The sequence below is a fragment of the Balaenoptera physalus genome (assembly GCF_965194825.1).
Source record: "Balaenoptera physalus genome assembly, chromosome: 13".
Taxonomy (NCBI): Eukaryota; Metazoa; Chordata; class Mammalia; order Artiodactyla; family Balaenopteridae; genus Balaenoptera; species Balaenoptera physalus.
In genome coordinates, this window is record NC_138892.1 from 16599371 (window position 1) to 16612048 (window position 12678).

At 48.6% G+C, this 12678-nt stretch overlaps 1 protein-coding gene and 1 long non-coding RNA gene across 3 annotated transcripts in view; both read left to right on the plus strand.

Moving 5' to 3' along the window:
* The window catches only part of LOC309640616, a 441572-nt gene that overhangs the window by 134776 nt on the left and 294118 nt on the right, over nt 1-12678 (plus strand). The window lies entirely within an intron of this gene.
* The window catches only part of NUAK1 (NUAK family kinase 1), a 69098-nt gene that overhangs the window by 12697 nt on the left and 43723 nt on the right, over nt 1-12678 (plus strand). The window contains exons 2-3 of one of the 2 annotated variants that reach the window (XM_082419415.1): nt 3390-3450; nt 4205-4290. The exons of the other annotated variant lie outside the window; for it this stretch is intronic. The gene's annotated coding sequence lies outside the window, so the exon portion shown is untranslated. The remainder of the gene's footprint in view (nt 1-3389; nt 3451-4204; nt 4291-12678) is intronic. 2 annotated transcript variants of the gene reach the window in all.

Here is a 12678-nt window from a genome sequence, read left to right on the forward strand (position 1 = left end):
GCCCCTAGACTTGTGCTGTCTCATGTGGACACACGTGCCTATTAAAGTTAACATTAATTACAGTGAAATAAAATTGAAAACTTAAGTTCCTTGGGCATACTAGCCACATGTTAAGTGCTGGATAACCCTATGGGGCTAGTGGCAGCCATCGGACAATGCAGGAAAGATCATTTCCATCATCATAGAAAGTTCTAAAGGGTGGCGCTGCTCTAGAGGCCGAGTTTAATGACAGCAGGGACATGCGCCACCCGTTTCCTTGCTTTATTAGCTCCGTTCACAGCACTTGTCACCATCTTTAATCATCTCTAAGCAACCTCATTCATCATCTTCTCTGCATCTCCAGTGTCTAGAACAGTGCCTGGTATATAGTAAGCACGGTGAAGATTTTTAGAATAAATGAATGAAGTTGTCTGTCTGATTTAGCATTGCTTTGCATGTGCCTGCCACCTTCAAAACAACTGACTGACTACTTATTGAGTTGTAACTCTTGAATGGATTCATCTGATATTCGTTGAGCATGTACTATGTGCATGCCTCTCAGGCTATGATGGTGGGCAAATGGACATGACCCTCTAGTTAAGGAGCTTAGCCAGTCTAAGGGCTCTTAGATTTGTGGGGACATGGGAGTCTCCTGGGTGTGCCAGTTAAAATGCACCATCTTTGGCACCCACCCCAGAGAGCCTGGTGCAGCAGGGCTGGGGTGGGACTTAGGGAGACCTGGGAATCTTCAGCATTTTAACCAGATAACACAGGGGAAGGTGATGGGGTTGGTCCATGGTCTGTCCTTGGGAAACACAGTAATGGAAAGCTCGTTGTATTCATCTGAGGATATACCACCCCACTTTCTTCAGTCCACACCTTCTTTTGTGATAACTGGAGGGCCCTAAGACCCCACGCCTTTATATTGGAGCCGTAGTTTGAGGTCTCTTTGCCTGTTATTTTCGCATGGAGTAATAATAATAGCAAACAATTACATAGCAGGAATCGTGCCAGGCGGTAGTCTAAGCACGTTGAATCACTGACCTAATTCATCCTCATGGTAACCCTAAGAGAGGCACAGCACTGTCATCCCCATTTTACAGTGGATAAACTGAGGCACAGAAAACTAAGTCGCTGGCCCACGTTTGCACTACTTGAAGGGGAATGCCAACGTGGAAGTGCTGCAGGGCTGCTGCTGTCAGTCACTGGACCTTGAGCTGCTGCCCCCCAAATGCCGAATGTGCCTTTATATCCTTTTCTGCCAAGTGCTCAGAATCAGAGTCAGGTATATTTACGAAATGCCTGTTTAGGGGATTAACACGTGTGGGCCTTAGGAGCTCTGTTGATCTACAAATGCCCATCCCTGGCCTCAAAGAGCATAATTCATTCAGACATTCCCTTGGGCCTACTATGCCTCAACCCTGTGCTGCCAGGTGTAAGAGGCTTGCAGCGTTATAACAGGAGAGACAGAGGCAGAGGCAGGGACTTCCCGAGAAAGTGCCACACCCAGGTTAGGTCTTCCTCTCGACAGGAAAAGCAAAGCAAATCTTACAAGCTAGGTGTTCCCTCATTTTGCTGCTTGTGACTCTCCATTCTTTGCATAGTTTTGCTGTAGAATAATATGCCTACTTCACCAGTAGGGGTTGTGAGTGTGTGTATTTTGTATGTGTGATGGAGGGGATCCAACATAAGGAAAGATGTGCCTCCCTCCCGTCCTTTTTTTCCCCACCTAGCAAGGCAGGAAGCCCCTTAGAGTTGGGAGACGCCCAGAACTCCTGACCCACTTGGGAGAACCTTGAAAGAAGGGGAGCGAAGGGAGAGGAGAGAACATTTGTAGAATAATCACCCTCCATGAGGCCGTTTACGTGCATCATCTTATGTCACAGCAGCTCTGTCATGAAGGGACCATTATTCCCACTTTGCAGTGAAAAAAGTTGATGCTCAGAAAGGGTAACTGATTTGCTCAAGTAAGCAAGGTAGCGCCAGAGTTAAAAACTCAGGTCTGTCTGACCCCCCTGTGGGCTCTTCTGGCTACACCACTTGTTCCTAGTCCCGGCGGAGCATTAGGATCACCTAGGGACCTTTTAGCAGCTCTCTGCGGATGGGGCCCAGGCAGCACCATCTTGAAACAGACGCCTGGGTGCACGGCTGGAGCTGAGACCATGGTGGAGCACGCTGATGACAGAGGCCCAAGGGTCTGCACTCCTGAAAGTGTCCCATCCATGCCTGGTCCACCTGGGACCTTGCCCACAGCAAGGTGAGGCCCCTCCCCTATGTGGCTCCCAGCGTGCTTCCTCCAGGGAGGGCTGGTGTGTCCAGAGCCATCCCACTGGACCTGAGCCGGGGACCTTTTGCTCTGTTGCATCAGAGGCTGCCTGTAAATCAGCAGCTGGCTTGTTTTCTTGTTAGGCTCCAGTTGTAGTGACTTTTGTGTGTCTGTTTATTTCAGGGAAATAATTCCATCCTGCAAAATCGATTCCCTGGGGGCTACAGAAGTACATTTGGAGGGACTTCTTTTACTGGGGTGACCCGAAATGTCCTCTTTCAAAAGAGGCTACAGCTGTTCCTTTTCTCCCAAGCCCTGTCTCACTTTGCCCTCTGACACCATCCTCTCAACCTCGTATTTTGAAGGTCTCACTGCAGGGTTCTTACTTACACACATTTCTGCATGTGACCTATTTGTTAATAATAATAATTTTAAAAGGGGCTTTGCAGTATGTACTGTATGTTGGACAGTATTGGGCATTTTTTGTATGTTGTCTCATTGCATTTTGCCTTTTCTTGGCAGCGATGAGAATAAACACGTCTGAAATCTGGGGATCTTTATCCTCAAATGGAGGAAGTTACAATTATACCATGATTTGCTGGCGTTTTGGGAGGATGAGGTGCTCCATGGACTAGAGGCTGCCATATTGGGGCAGTTGGCTTGGCTGGGATGGCGGTGGGGAGTTGACTAGTAAAACAGAGGAGGGTAGGAGAAGCAGAGAGCAGCCCAGCGGCCCCTAGGGTTCAACGTGACATGAGCCCAGTCAAGAAAGTGGAGAATTCTTGTTAATCTGATGCATTGGGTAAGTGGAAATACTAAAAGGTTATAATAGAGAGCTCTAAATATAGTTTTCCAGGTAATTGAAGCTCGCTTATTTACAAGCCAGTCTTTTAAAAAATTGTAGCCATTTTTTATGGAAGTCTTTCTCAGTTGGATGCACACTTTCTTGCTTTCTTAAAACAAAGTACCTTGAAGGTAGTTAAACCTTTTCTCGAAGTCTTTTTGGGAACTTCTAAATGGTTCTCAGTACTGTATTTTGGAGTTCTCATGTCTGCTATTTATAGCTTGTCTATCTACTCCTTCATCAGCTTCCATGCCTTTTTGTGACCCTTTTTAAACGATAACATTTTTCTTTTCCCTCTAGCAAAAATAATGCATGCTCAATACTGAAAACTCACAAGACACAGAAAAGTTAAAGATGAAAGGTAAAAGCCAGTCGTCCTGTCTTGATTCCACCAGGGAGGCTGTCTCCAGTGGATTTCTAGTTCCGTATTTCCACTTCCCGACAGCTTTGCCATGACAAGCTTGTTACAATTGTGTTAGCAGGAAAACATTGGGTGACCATCTTCAGGGGCTCAGTGGATGGATTCTATGCCATTTCTTGGGGTGGCTTTTCTAAGAGTTCGTTTCCTTTCTCGTACAGTCTTCAGAGCTGAATGGGCCCTGACAATGAATCTAATGAGATTCCGTTTTCTCTTGTAAAAGAATGAGCCATTTTGGGGAGAGTTGGGCTGGCCAGGCTCACTCGGTTAGTATGTGGCTGAGCTGAGTCTCTTTGATTCAAGGTCCAGTGCATTTCCCATTTCGCCACATCTTCCCTGTGTTCCGGAGGGACAAGTGACTTTGGAATAAAGGAGCTATTGCTATATTTGGAAAACTAAAACCAAGAGAAGACCTACCTTCACCTCAATCATCTAGGCTGCTCAAGTGACAGATTTTTTAACTTCTTTTCTGAGGGAGTAAGAAACAGAATGTGGCCTCCTCTTCAGCATGCCAACCAGACCCTCTGTCCTTTTGAACATCAGTCTTAGATTAATACCGAGATGGACTCAGAAACACACTTGAAAGCAACTTGCATTATTATCCGTACATAGCTTACATTTTATGACCTGCTTAAAGATGCAGCGAGCATAAATCTTGGGGAGGACCGTCTTATTTACTTGTTCTTCTTTTCTGCAGATGGGATGCTTGCATCAGAGCCTGGCTGGCTTCAGATGTCTGCTCCAGGATATTTTAGCTGAACTGTATGAGTCCATTAAACAAATGTAAGAGTTTTTGGGCAAGGAGGGCTGTGTCTCAAACCAAATGTTTTACATGGAGAACATCTGGGGAATATTGGTATTTGTGTGTACAGTACATCAGAAAGCAGCTTGGCGGGGTTCAGCTGGGATGTTGCTGGCCTGCGGTTGCTGGATTTGACAGTTGCGTTGTAAGGGAATGGTTCTTATGAAGTGTTGCCATAAAGGCAAGGCTTGGTCCAGGAAGGGGTGTCCTTGTTTAGCCGTGCACTCAAATTGTTCTGATTAGCTCCCCAGCCAGATCGCCCACGACATTTGAATAGTCTGATATCTAAGCTAGTTTTCCCCAGGGTTTAAACAATGGAGAAAAGAAGCATCACGGTGCCAGGACTTGGGGTGTTTCTCCTTTACCCTGTGGTTGCATGGATTTCACGACACTTGGAAACAGGTGTGGCCCAGTGGAAGTGGTATTGGCCACAGAATCCAAGTACCTGGGTTGGAACTTGGGGTGTTGCCGTTATGACCTGTGGGGACTCGGAGAGTTCCTTTCTGCAGGATCAGTTTCTTTCTCCTGCAAAATAAGTAGCTTGTCTCATGGGTGATAGGGAGAGTAAAATAAAGTGAGATGGCGCTGTATACACGGGGGGAGGGGGGTCATTTACACACCTTGGTATTGCATACACGGGTTTGCGGTCTCACCCGCAAGTATAGAATCAACGTGGACCAGAGTGGAATTGGGAATCTGACATCAGCAACTTGTAGATTTTGGCCCAGGTTGGTGGTAGTGGGTGGATGAGTGAGCATTCTTATAAAAATTATGACTGATGAGATTCAGCATGTTTGATTCAGTTCAACTCAACACGTGTTTATTGAATGTCTGTTATGGGACCAGACTCTTCCCTAGTTGTTGGGGATGCAGGGATGCATGAGGGTTCCTATCCTGCCGTCTCTGCTTCCTATTCCTGGTATTGACCGTGAATGACTCTCCCTCTTGTTAGATTATGTGTTGACTGTGATTTAGGTAGTACAGACAACGACTGGCATATTAGTCTGCTTGGGCTGCTGTAACAATACCATGGCCTACGTGGCTTAAATGACAGAAATTAGTTTTCTCACAGTTCTGGAGGCTGGAAGTCTAAGATCAAGGTGCTGGCAGGGTTGGTTTCTGGTGAGACCTCTCTTCCTGGCTTGCAAATGGCTGCCTTCTCCCTGTGGCCTCACATGGCTTTTCCTCAGTGAGCACGTGCTCCTGGGGTCTCTTCCTCTCCCTCCAAGGACTTCAGTCCTGTTGGATCAGGACCCCACCCTTATGACCTCATTCAACCTTAGTCATCTCCTTAAAGGCCCTGCCTCCAAATAGTCACATTGGGAGTTAGGGCTTCAACATTTGAATTTGCTGGGGGGAGGGGAAGACAATTCAGTTTATAACAACTGGTAATATTTTATAGGGTAGAACATTATTTGGCAGGGAATATCGTTGGACTTCCTGTACCTTTCTTGCAAGATCGGTCAAAACAACCTGACTGAACCCCCAGTCAGCCAGAAAAAAAGGCCAAATTCCACAATAATTTACTATGTCTTTATTGGGGTGAGAGAGGAAATTATTGTAAGAATTAATCTGGATGGGTCCTGAAGATGGTGTTTCAACTAGTACCAGTCAAGTGAAGTAGTCAGAGGCCCATCTTATGGAGGGGATGTTGGAGTGTAAGGCACATGACATGAGTGAGCAAAGAGGACAGGGGAGATTCTCTCCTGGCTCTTGTCAGGGATGGGAAAATTCATACTCTGGGCAAAGTGAGACTCAATTCTGCTCTTAGGAGCATGAGGGAGCCTTGGGGGTGGAAATGGGGGAATGAGGCACGGAAGGACTTCTACATCAGTTTCTGCCTGTGATCTCACAAAAGAACACTTTGCTGGGAAGGGTCTCAGAGTCCTAGGAAGAACATCTCCTTGACCAAACTGTAGGTCATGTGTCTACCCATTGGCATGGGGAGGGTGAAGTATCTTGACTGGCAGTCTCTTTAACAGTGGGGTAGGGGTGGTCCCCAGTGCAACAATGTCAGGGCGCTCCTACTAGTAGAAGGATGAATGGGTGCAGGGCAGGGAGAGCCTGTCCATTGCCCTCTCCATGGGATTGTAAGCAACTTGAAGGGTAGGTCCATGATCTGCAGGACCTTGATCAGTACCTTATCTAGAGCAGATTTCCCAGGATTGCTTGCTGGAGATTTGGTTCACTGTTGCATCATTTTAGAGATGCGCTTCCCAGACCCTCTGGTCTGATTCTGCCTTTTGTTCAGCTGTGTTGCCTGGCCCTGCAGAGAGCAGCAAGGAACACCAGTGGATGTGCTTTTGAGGATGGGAGTGATTTGAATAAGAAAAAACTTAGGGTGGGGACAAGGCTGTGCAGTGTGGCTTCGGTGGCGCCTGCATCTCCAGAGACTCCGATTCAGCTTTTTTTATAGACACCCACTAAATGCCAGGCACTGTGCTACTTGCTTTGTCAGTGTTGGTACCGAGCTTCAGAGTGTGGTCTTTGGGTTTAGCGAGACCCAGCTCTCCTGTTCATTAGTTGTGTGCCCTAGGGCAAGTTACTTCACCTTCCTCAGACTCAGTTTAAATTCACTGAGAAAGCGGAAATAATGTTTTAGTAAGAATTTCATGAATGAGCTGTTGAGAGGTTTAACAGGATGGTGCCCAGTGCCTGGCACACAGTAAGGGCTTGATAACTGGTAATTATCATGATTACCACTAGCTATTGTCGTGAATTCTCTCCCAGCCCTTCTGGAGTGGGCACTATTATTGCTCCATTTTAAAGATGAGCAAGTTCAGGCTCAATGATTTTGGGACAAGCAGGGATTCAACACTTGAGAGTTTAGCAAGGTCAAAGAAGACTCAGTGGCAGGGGGCTGGGGGCTAGGCTGGGTGGAATCAGATGCCCTATTATTGTTGTAAGGTTTTATAAAGGTCCTTCTTAATACTTGGGGGCCATCTCAGCAACAGCTCTTTGGCATATACAGAACACCAGTTACCTGCTAGGCACTGGAGATGTTGCAATGAATAAAACAGAAATGGTCTCTGTGTGAATGAAGCCTATAAGTAATGGTGAGCAAGGTTATGAAAGGGGACCTATATGTGCGTTTCGGGGGCTCATTGCAGGGGGTGAGTGCGGAGGAGGGGGTCAGCTGGAGAAGTTAGTTGCAGACAGTAGGGCGTGTGGGGATCCGGGCAGAGGAAATGACAAGCACAAATGTCCAGGGGCATGGACACACCCAGGCTGCTCCTTAAGTCCCTGTAATGACCACAGACCCCTGCCCCAATCTCCCTGAGGGTAGGCATTGAGTGATGGGTGTGGGTGAGGCCCATGGAGGCAACCGGCCTGATAGGGTGGCAGGAAATGCCCACCTGGGACTGAGCATGCGCCTTGGGGGTTGGGCTGGCAGAGCTGGGTGGGGGCTGTGCCTTTGTAGCCGGAGGTGCTTCTGTGACAACATCCCTGGCAGCAGGTTGGTGGGGCGGTAATTAGCGGGCTGACAAGCATCCAAATGGATTGTACCCGCGGGGGGGGGGGGGGTGTGGTGGGAGGATGGGGGGGAGTGGAGGGGGGGGGTGTCCAGCGGGGCAGGGGAGGGGCTGTGGAGCAGGGATAATGGACACTGAGAGCTGAGAGCTTCCCCTGGAAGGAAAAGAAGCTGCTGCTTGTGAGGAGATGATGAATGAGGCCTCTGGGGGGGGTGGGGCGGGGACAGACTGCATCCCGGGCTCTTATTCCTTCCCTGTCTGATCTATTTTTTTTTTTAACATCTTTATTAGGGTATAATTGCTTTACAATGGTGTGTCAGTTTCTGCTTTATAACAAAGTGAATCAGTTATACATATACGTATGTCCCCATATCTCTTCCCTCTCTGATCCGTCTTTGCGCTCTAATTGCTATACGCCCGTTTTCCGCCTAAGAGGGATTCTGTCAGGATAAAAATAACCTCTGAGGACTCTTCTCTTTCACTTATCTTTAAAATCACCCATGGTTAAAATTTAAAATTTAAAGCCATGCCCTTTAATTTGTGTGTGTGTGTTATATGTATCCTACCATCTTAAGAAATTAAAAACTTTTTTTTTTTTCTTTGTTCTGCTCACCTGGCTCAGCTAAACTCAGTTGGCTAATTTCCTTTCCCTTTGGAAAGCTAATGTTTCTTTGGTCTTTTGTGTCCCTTTTTCATTGGTTCCCAAGGTCAGTGATTCAGTGGCCGCCTGAAGTTAATATTTAAAGGCAATGTTTTCAGTGAATTAAGAAATAATGGGATAAGAACCACCCAGGTATGCCTACTCATGTGTGATATCAAATCAGGCTTTAGATATTGGAACAAGGTTTGGACTGAATTGGACTGAAAAGTGTCCCCAGCAGGTCTGTGTGAGGACAGCCCCCTGGCGTCAGATGGAAATGAAATCACACATCGTGCTGTGAAACGGGTCCTATATTGCCAGCACGCTTAGGAGTGGCCGTCACCTCCGCCCCACGCCCCCATCTCAGTTTATTAATAATGCAGCAGTTCTGGGGACTTTGCTGTGCTGGGCCCTGCCTCACATGTAGATGTGAATTTAAACCCTTTTTTTTTGGTGGCAGTTTCAGTCCTGCTGCTAGCTGTGGTTTGGAATTTGGTTAGGAATCCCCACCCAGGGTATGATGTATCCAGGAGTGGAGTGGGAATCAGGACCCTTGTTGCCGTTCCTGTGCTGCTGTTAGCTTCGTGAACTTGGGCCTGTACTTTAATCTCCCTGGGACTCGGTTTCCTCATCTGTAAAACGAGGGGGCTGGCATAGAACATTCTGGGGCCCTTGTAGCTCTAACATCTGCCGGTGATAATGTTGCTGGTTATGCCTTCTCGCCCTTCATCATATACACAATCTGATACGATCCCCACAGCAACCTCGTGGGGTCGGTGCTCTTGTCACCTTATTTGCAGATGAGGAAACTGAGGCTGTGACATGTTTGTCCGAGTACCTCCCTGTGCAGGGGGCACCTGGGCCAAGTTCCTGTGACTGATGACAGGGCCAAGGGGCTGAGGCTGGCTTTCTTAGCAGTTCTGGCTGGGGCTCTGCTGGGCTTGGAGCTTGATAAATCAAAGTTGCACAATCCTAAGCTTATTCAAGCTGTGGTGTAAACAGTGTCAGGGTGATCAGATGCTACTACTTGAGGCTGTCCAACTTAGAAGTAACCTCAGCCCCCTGGTCTGGTCTGTCCTCTCCCCAGAACTATTGAAACCTGGAAGAAGAGCCGTTGAACTTTAGATTTCCGAGTTGGTGTTGCATTTGGCTTTGAGGAATGCGAGAGTCCAAAAATAAACCCCTGCTTGGCCACTCGAGTCCCAGCTGAACAAGCCTTGCGTTTTCAGTATTTTTGTGACACTGGTGTTGCCTGTGTAGCATCTCTTGTGCTACTGGAGACCATTTCCTGCAGGGGGCCTTGGGATCGTTTCTTAGAGATTTCCAGCGGATCCCCATAAGAGGGGGCTCCTCACAGCCCCGGCTAGACCCTCTCTCACAGAGCAGGCAGGATGGGGGGGCTCCAGAGCTCACTTCCTCTCTCCTCCTCTGGGCACATTCACTTTGACCAGGCGTGGGAGCTCCAGGTGGCCTGCAGAGCATGAAGTAACCCATGAGCAGCCAGCTTCTGTGGCCTCCGGGCTTCCACAGGCCTGCCTCGGGCTAGGACGAGCCAGATGTCCTCTGGGAACAAACCTTCCCTTTCCCAGGGGCAAATTAATGCAGGTCACTGAGTCCCTTTAAGGAAGTAGCTTGTTTTAAATTTCCCTCTTTATAGATGGGCAGTTCATGAATTTTCCTTTATCATCTAGCATTTAATATGACTGCATAGTGGGACTTCCCTGGTGGCGCAGTGGTTAAGAATCCACCTGCCAACGCAGGGGACGCGGGTTCGAGCCCTGGTCTGGGAAGATCCCACATGCCGCGGAGCAACTAAGCCCGCGTGCCACAACTACTGAGCCCGCGTGCTGCAACTACTGAAGCCCGTGCGCATAGAGCCCGTGCTCCGCGGCACCGCAATGAGAAGCCCGCGCACCACAACAAAGAGCAGCCCCGCTCACTGCAACTAGAGAAAGCCCGCGCGGCAACGAAGACCCAGCACAGCCAAAAATAAATAAAATTAAAAAAAAAAAATATGACTGCATAGTATTTAAGTTACAGAAGGAGTGCCATCCCGGCCACGTTGACTGTTGTTTAAGGTCAAACTTCAGGGTGCAGCAGAATCACCGGGGAAGCTTGTAAACAGTGCCCATCCCAGCTTGTCCTCATCCTCGAATTCAATAGGTCTGGGGCGGGCCCTGGAATCTGCATTATGGCAGTCAAGCATCCCCCTTTCCTCCCCAGACGGAGGATCTGATGCAGGTGGTACGCCAACCAGCCTTTGGCAAAGTGCTGTCTCCTGGAATCTAACTGCGTGCTCGGGGTGGGCTTGTCGCTTGCTCTATCGTTGCTGCTGGCGCTCACTTTCCATCGGTTCCTGCCCGGTCAGCCCTGGCCACTGTCTCCTGTTTACAAACCTCAGCTCCATACAGGGAGTGTAGATCTGCCTGCAGTTTCTTAGTCATTAATTCCACTTCCCTTGTGGCATCGACACATGCAATAATGACATTCTTCGCTCAGCCCTTGAAGGGGGCAGGTCCAGAACAAGGGGTGACTGTATCTGTAGATAGAAACATCCCAGGCCCTTCTGAGGACCTCCTAAGTGGGCCCTGGCCCCGTCAAATAAAAATCTGCTTTGCTGTTTCAATTCTGGAGATAGAACACATTTTTCACGGCAGGAGAAAAAAAAAAATCAGGGTCATCTGAGGAAACACCATCTGTTATGGGGAGTTTTGGGAAATCGAGGATTGAGAGCTGATTTACACAGGATTACATGTTCAGAACCTCTTACAAGGTTAAAAGGCTGGTGGTGGCGAATGGTAGGATGCTGTTCTTTGAAGAAAAAGGTCTTTCTTCTGTATCCTGTGCTCCGTGGCATCAGGAGGCCTCTCCTCAGAGCCTGCTGATACAACTCTTGGCTTCCAACCTGCTTCTGTCTGAAGAAACGTTCACGCATCGACATGGATCAACAGGCCGGAGAGGAAGAGGCCCACGGGCCCCGCGGTGGAGCTGCCTTGGATTCCCATGGGGCTGGTGCATCATGGCAACTTGCTGGAGTGTTGTCCTGAGTTGGCCAGACTCCTCACAAAGAGCTGGGGGTCATTTAATGAATTAGGGGCTTTGGCTGCAAGGTGGCCTCCTGGCTGGTGTCACCGTGGTGATGGCCGGGCACAGCCTTTCTAAGTGAAAGTCGTCTGGTGATCCTGGGGAGCTTTGGACCCGTGGGGCCCGTGTGGAGCTGTGCCTTGCCTTGAACTCTGACCATCAACCAGGCCAGAGCAGGAACGCCCTACCCTGGCCTCCAGCTTGACTTGGCTAACCATTCATTTCCACTGCAAGTGGCCTCTGGGCCCCTTGGTAAGAAAAGGTCCCCTGAGCTGCCTCTGACTCAGTGCCTTGCAGCTCCCGTGGAGCGGTGGAACGTGGCCGGGTGTGAGATCACACCTGTGAATGGCAGGGAAGCTGCCAGCTCCTGTTGCCAGGATTAGAACTCAAACTTGTTCTCACTAAGTGATGCTAATGCCGTGGTTATGGCCCTGTTTCTTCCCTGCTGCTCAGTCCCCAGCTCCTGACCTCCCAGGACCTCACATGGGACCCTGTAAAAAACTTCAGCTGCTTGGAGGGGGCCCATCACACTGGGCTTTGGAGACTGTTTGGGATCCTTTGAGAGATTCTGTCACCTGCCATGTTTGCTGTCCGTCCCAACTTTATCCACAGCCTCAAGAATCAGCAGCCTCTGGGCTCAGCCTGCCTGGGTTCAAGTCCTCGCTCCATCTCTTACAGGCAACATGACTTTGGGCAACGTTTATCTCCTCGGTGCCTTGGTGCCCCTGTACAATGGGGTTGTAGTTAGGACTAAATGAGATAAAGTCCACTGGCACCTGGTTAACACATAATAAATATTAGTTACTGTTATAATTAAGAATATCGCTGCTGCTTTAAAAATGTTGATATGTTAGCCCAAAGACAAAGCACTAAGATCTTGTTACTCAAAGTGTGGTCCCTGGGCTGACATCACTGGTGCATCACCTGGGAGTTTGCTAGAAATCCAGAATCCCAGGCCCCACTTTAGACCTTTGGATTCAGAATCTTCATTTTGACCAGATACCCAGGACCCCTTTGAGAGGCACTGTTCTGGAACCCTCTCTTTAGGCTGACAGATGTCAATCAATGAGCATCGTGGGAGGTGGCTGTGGAGGGAAGAGGGTAGTGATTCTTTTGGTTGGAGCCTCAAATACACACAGTCTGCCCGGAATTTTCTCCACTCCCCAAAGCAG